The sequence below is a fragment of the Lynx canadensis genome, chromosome B2 (genome assembly GCF_007474595.2).
Source record: "Lynx canadensis isolate LIC74 chromosome B2, mLynCan4.pri.v2, whole genome shotgun sequence".
In the NCBI taxonomy this organism is placed as follows: domain Eukaryota; kingdom Metazoa; phylum Chordata; class Mammalia; order Carnivora; family Felidae; genus Lynx; species Lynx canadensis.
In genome coordinates this window covers 18,549,794-18,556,512 of record NC_044307.1, presented here as the reverse complement: position 1 = coordinate 18,556,512, position 6,719 = coordinate 18,549,794, and the positions used below count along the sequence as shown (strand labels likewise).

Below are 6,719 nucleotides of genomic sequence, written 5' to 3'. Positions count from 1 at the left end.
CCTTTGACTCCTGATTCTGGCAGAATGGTAGACTAAGATAATCTGCATATTTAACTTAGTTTATCACCCTGCCAAAACTGATAGACAAAAGGCATATTTTTTTTTTTTTGGCATATATCTTCTCAAAGACCCTAGCCTGTTTGTCGTCAATGACCACGATCCACAAAGAAGGCGATGTTTTCTATACGAAAGATTTCCAGGATAAGTGTCAAAGGACAAGCAGGTTCCAAATGTCTCTACCATGGAATTATTCAAACTCTTCAAAGAAAACGAACCCACATTTAAAATCCATAATTTAGAGTATTCAAACATTTTACACGAGGGGACTGGAGCTCAGACTTGTCAGTTAACTCATCATTTTTGACCACCTCCGCTCTGCAAAAGGAGAAAATCAATGTTAAGATGTAAATTTATTTAAACAAAATCCGAGTGACGGTATCTGGAAGTCCTATTTTGGGAGCTTGGGGGTGATACTACCTTTGGGCTCGCCAATGTGTCCACTACCTCCCTCAGGAGATTTCTCCAACCCTATGGGCAACCTTTTCACCTTAACCTGCAAATATTTGCCTCCTGGCACAGCCTGACGCCAAAAGGGAAGCCAGCTGTGATGTGTAACATTGTACCCTCATTCCAACATCCATTAACCGTGTAACCTTACAAGAGGGTAATGCAGGCATTTCCTCAGCAGACTAGGTGCTTCTGTAATTTACCCTCCTTCTGGGCAATGCCTTCTCAGTCCCTCTTTACTGCATGGGAATAAGGGACCACTCCTCCTCCCCCCCACTCCCAGTTAGCATTTGTAAGGTACCCTGCCCTCCCAAATGACCTTATGAAGCCAATTTCTCCTGTTCGTGGAGTTACAATAGAGATGACCCTGTCTTAGACTTCCATTTTATTGTATTGCTTTTTTGAAGACTATTGATTTATTTTGAGAGACAGAGAGAGTGACTAGGAGAAGGGGCAGAGAGCGAGGGAGAGACAGAGAATCCCAAGCAGGCTCCGCACCGTCAGTGCGGAGCCTGATGCGGAGCTCTAACTCAAGAACCGTGAGATCACGACCTGAGCCGAAAGCGAGAGTTGGACGCTTCACCGACTGAGCCACCCAGGAGCCCCTTAGACTTGCATTTTAAAAGTAGGGACAAAAATGTCTTAAGTGTCCCTATATCAATTACATACACAACGCACATTTATGCATTCTCGTATGTGTATTCCTATTATTAAAAGTATTATATTTCTGGAAAACTTGCTGTTTTAACTGTCAGTCTCCCACACACTGCTAACAGAGTGACTGGCAGGCAGAATTGTGTGGTTAGTGAAAAATTTGCTGTTATTGGGTAGAGCCCAGTGGAATGAACAGGACTTTGAGCAGCAGAATTTTTATTCTGAAATCAAACAGCCTCCGATGACTTCTCTTTCCTGTCAAGTGTTGGAGGTTTTGGTGCTTTTCTTGTGTTGGTTTTGTCCTGAACTGTGTACTTTTCTTATATACACTGAATGTGAAATAGCCTGGTGTATTTCTTTGGGGATCCAGGATTTTGTTAGGTGATACCAAGGGATGGATGTAATTCCGTGACATTTTGTCAGGCTGTTAAAGAGTAAATTTTCCTTGGCTGTGGCAGGAGGTAATTATTTTTGTTTGTTTGCTTCTGACACAGGGGAAGAAAATTTGGGGTTGTTACTTCGACGATTCCAAGATACTTTTTGTTCTTTTTGGCAGGAAGGGAAAAATGCATTTTACTATTGAAAGAAGGACCAGGCTCTGATTTCCCCTGCAGACTTGATGTACTCTTTAGCCCTGTGAATATTTTTTAAGTTTGTTTATTTATTTGGGGGAAGGAGGCGGAGGGAGAGGCAGAGAGAGAGAGAAAGAGAATCTCAGGCAGGCTCCGGAGTTGTCAGCACAGAGCCCGACACAGGGCTCGATCTCCCAACCCCCTGAGCCGAAACCAAGAGTCGAACACTTAACTGACTGAGCCACCCAGACACCCCAACACTGTGAATGATCTTGCAACATGAATCACATAGTGGTTTTGCCCTTCTCCCTGAAGGCGTCCTTGGGGCACCTCTTCATCTTCTAGTCCCTCCTGGCATTTGAACTGTAGCACACTCTGTTAGGAACCTCCAACAGCGTGCATGGAATATTCCCAAAGCAAACACAGCAATATATGTGGCTTCTGCACTCAGAGTTCATGCTTTGATGGTGGCAGACGGGGATGGGCATCTAAACCAATAATAACAATGATAAAAACGCTCGTATCTCCTTTTACCATAAAACAGTTCTTTTTATTATTTTAAAAAATTTTTTTTAAATGTCTATTTATTTTTGAGAGAGAGAGACAGAGCATGAGCAGGAGAGGGGCAGAGAGAGAGGGAGACACAGAATCTGAAACAGGCTCCAGGATCTGAGCTGTCAGCACAGAGCCAGACGCGGGGCTTGAACCCAAGAACTGTGAGATCATGACCTGAGCCGAAGTCAGACGCTTAACCGACTGAGCCACCCGGGCGCCTCATAAAACAGTTCTTAATGAAGATGGCCCTAGAAAGCAAACTGAATAATATGTTTTGTAACCTATCTCCATGCTTTACATTTTCAGATACTTAATTAAAAGGCACAAAAAGAATGTACCTGCCTGTTAGGTGTTGATTGAACTCTTTTAAAAAAAATAGCTAAATTTTGGGGCTCTGCGTGGCCCATTCGGTTAAACATCTGACTTCGGCTCAAGTCATGATTTCACAGTTCAAGGGTTCAAGTTCCATGTCGGGCTCTGTGCTGACAGCTCTGAGCCCGGAGCCTGCTTCAGATTCTGTGTTTCTCTCTCTCTCTAGCCCTCCCCCCACTCATGCTCTGTCTTTTAGGGACCCCTAGGTGGTTCAGTCAGTTGAGGGTCGGTCATGAGCTCAGGTCATGATCCCAGGGTCATAGGATCGAGCCCCACATCAGGCTCCTCGCTGATCGTGGACCTGCTTAAGATCCTCTAAATAAATATTAATATTAATTGTATAATATACTGAAATTTTGGGTAACACCACATTTCTGAAATTCCTCTGAGGTGATAGGTAGGAACCAAGACCTCAGCTCAGGGGTTAAATTATGCTTGCTGCTTTCTTAGAACACGTCCTCAAAGTCTGGTTCCACAGAGACAGTGGGTTCCCCCAGGGAAAATGTCCTCTCCCTACCCACCCTAGACTAACTCCTCTCACGAGTATCCCACGTTTCTTCACAAAGCCTTTGGGATCAGTCATTAGAGGAAAAAACCATTAACCGACATTGTTCTCAAGCAGAGGTTAGTTTGAAAGTTACTTGAAATATGAACATGTCATAGATATTCAAATGAAAGTCCACTGGGGAAACATTTATGGGCTCCACTATCAAAGAAACAGAATAATGATAGCAATAACAAAAGAAGCCTCTGAATTCTGTGTATTTCCGCAAGTATTATCTCCATCATTTCTCACGATGCATCTGAGAGGCACATATTTTTAACCTCATCTCACAGATGAGCCTACTGAGAGTTGACTCCCCAGTGAATGTTTTTCAGCGGGGATTCCTTTTCTCTCAGGAAGAATTCTTTCCCAGGAAGAGTTCCGGTCTCTTGTTTGAAAGAGACCTCTGGTGTTCTCACCACCATCAACACGGCCAGTTCTCCAAATCCTATCTGAAGTGGACTGTGGATACACCTTGGGATGAAGCTGTGACTTTTACCAAATGTCTATTTAGTCTATTAGGCTCCCAGCAGTAAGCAGGCTTCGTTTTCTTTGTTTTTGAAGCCCCATCAACTTCTTTTTTTTTTTTTTAACGTTTATTTATTTTTGAGACAGAGAGAGACAGAGCATGAACGGGGGAGGGTCAGACAGAGGGAGACACAGAATCTGAAACAGGCTCCAAGCTCTGAGCTGTCAGCACAGAGCCCAACGCGGGGCTCGAACTCACGGACCGCGAGATCACGACCTGAGCCGAAGTCGGCCACTTAACTGACTGAGCCACCCAGGCGCCCCAAAGCCCCATCAACTTCTAAACACAGAGGTCACCTGAGGCTTTGCACACATTATTCAACGGCGTGGCTTTTATGGATGCTATAGGTTTTCTATTCTTTTTTTTTTTTAATTAACATTTATTTATTTTTAAGAGACAGAGACAGAGCACAAATGGGGAAGGGGCAGAGAGAGAAGGAGACACAGAATCCGAAGCAGGCTCCAGGCTCTGGGCTGTCAGCACAGAGCCCGACGTGGGACTCGAACCCACCAGCCGTGAGATCATGACCTGAGCCAAAGTCAGACACTCAACCGACTGAGCCACCCAGGCGCCCCATATGTTTTCTATTCTTAAACTTCACTACAGAGTTGTTGACCATTAAAAAGAAAAAAAACAAAAGACAAAAACCAACCAACCAACCAACCAACAACAAAAAGAACACTATCCTCAAGGGTCTTAGATATCTAGAAAGTAAAGGCGGTAAAAAAATGAAGGTTGATAATTCTCTTCTCAGAACAAGTAAATAATGACAGCCTATGTGTGTAGTTTATAGACCTACCATACAGAATGGCTCATTTTTTACAGTCTCGCCTCTTATTTTAATTTTTTCAGTTGGTCAGAATAAATACAAGACATTATCTGCAGAGTATATTCATGTGAATAATGGATTACAACCCTTAATGAAATACCACATGCTAAAATTAATTAAAAGGATACCTTTTAGCATAAAACCTAAGGGGAAATGGAGAAAGAGAACACACTCCTATCTATTTTAGAGAGAAATTAGCTTTTCTCTTAAATATCACTCTGCGATACCTATATGGACCCTCAAGATGTGTGTTTTACTCTTTCAAATTAATAGTGTAAAAGGCAATTCTGTATTTGTGGACAGTCTGTGCTCATGCTCAACGTCCAATGCACCAGCATGTGGTAAGTGTCCCAGGACTAACCCACCCTCCTTTATTATTATTATTATTATTATTATTATTATTTTATTTTGTTAACATTTATCCACCTTTGAGAGACAGAGAGAGACAGAGCGCAAGCACGGGAGGGGCAGAGAGAGAGGGAGACACGGAATCCGAAGCAGACTCCAGGCTCCCAGCTGTCAGCACAGAGCCCGACAAGGGGCTCAAACCCACGAACCATGAGATCATGACCTGAGCCGAAGTCAGACACAACCTACTGAGTCCCCTAGATGCCCTTCCCCACCCTCCTTTCTTTTTTGTGTGTGGGTGGGGGGGAGGGCTAGAGTTTCATGGAACATGCCCCAGACGAGGCTGAGCCTTCTCTCTGCTTCCAAAGGGAACTTGATGGTCTCCAGCCTGTTTCTCATCCCTGCATCCAGGGTCACTGGTTAACCTTACCCACCTTCTTCCTCCTTTACTCAGAACCCCTCCCTATATCCATAATGTATTTTCTGAACAATCCTTCCAACTTCTCTTCTGGCCTCGAGCTTGGTTCTCACCTAAAATCAGCATCCCTGGCTGCTTACACGCTTATCCATGTACTACACGCCCAACAATGTACATCATTAATCACTCAGCGTGTAAATCCTAAAAAGGAGGAGAACTAGACCAAGCATCCACCATATATGTGGTTGCTAAATAAAGACAGCATTTCCATTTTACACGGGACTTAGGGTGTCCCTTTATGGTCCACAACACATGCTTGGTGCATAGTGGGGGCTCATTGGGTATTGGCTGAAGGAACGAATGAATGAATGCAGCCCTTTCTGTTCACTCCGCAAAGTTGAATATCTCAAGCCACATGAGTAGAGACGAAAAGATGGATAGATAGGAAGAGTGAGGAAGCTACATAAAAAGGGACAATGTGTGCAAAAAGGCCAGCTTACCACATAAAGGCTTTCGTGGAAATAGAGCCCCAGATCATAAAAATTTCCATCATGCCTCACTGGGTGTGTTCTAGTCTTCAGCTGCTCCATTTGCTGCCACTGGAAGACACAGCCACCTGGTCGACCAAGCAGGGACACCCTGAGGCGGTAGGAGCCTCGGGGAGCCTTGTTCTTGAGGCCTCTTGCACATTTCATCTGTACTTGAAGATGCTGAGGCGCCTGGCCGCGCTCAACCTAAAGACAAGGCAGGTCTCCTGAAATACGCAGGAACTGGATGAAACCACACAATTAGCCACAATGCACTTCTTGGGGGTGGGGGGAAATAGACAATTATTTTCGCTCAACCTGTAATTGTCAGGTATTAGCAATGATAACAGAGGAGGACACACGATATATAATTAGGAGGTCAAAAGGCAAGCCTGCCAATTACGCCAGGGGAAAGGTTAGCCAATTTTTAAGCATGGTATGTTAATGATCTGTGACATCAGAAACCATTCATCTATTATAATAAGATAGAATTAACAGGATACCAACACTTCTGAAAACCACACATCGTGCCTCTTCGAGGTATCTGGGAGGGTGAGTATGGGCCGTGAGTTTCAAACTCAAGAGTTTGGAAGGCAAAAACCCTTACCTCTGACACTAATCACAGACCACAGGATGCCGTAGGAGAGGAAACTGCTTTTTTCTCTACCCCTCCAGGTCTTTGCTGGACTGAAAATTAAGTTTACGTGAACAGATGAACTGGAGAAAGAAGCCAACGTTTTTTGACACGCACAAGGAGGCCCAATAATGAAAACGAGACATAAAGAAATGACCAAGGAAAGCAGTTTTTAGACATTTTAGGAAGAAACAAAATAATGTTGCGAGAAAGAGATTAGGAAGAAACAA

The 6,719-nt window shown here is 43.9% G+C and overlaps 1 non-coding gene and 1 pseudogene across 1 annotated transcript; one reads left to right on the top strand and one right to left on the bottom strand.

The window, feature by feature from the left end:
• Window positions 1-4,218: 4,218 nt before the first annotated feature.
• TRNAQ-UUG lies at window positions 4,219-4,303 on the bottom strand. The gene has a single exon. It is a non-coding gene; the product is annotated as a tRNA-Gln (tRNA).
• A 1,501-nt stretch (window positions 4,304-5,804) lies between these two features.
• The window catches only part of LOC115514868, a 52,857-nt pseudogene continuing 51,942 nt past the window's right edge, over window positions 5,805-6,719 (top strand).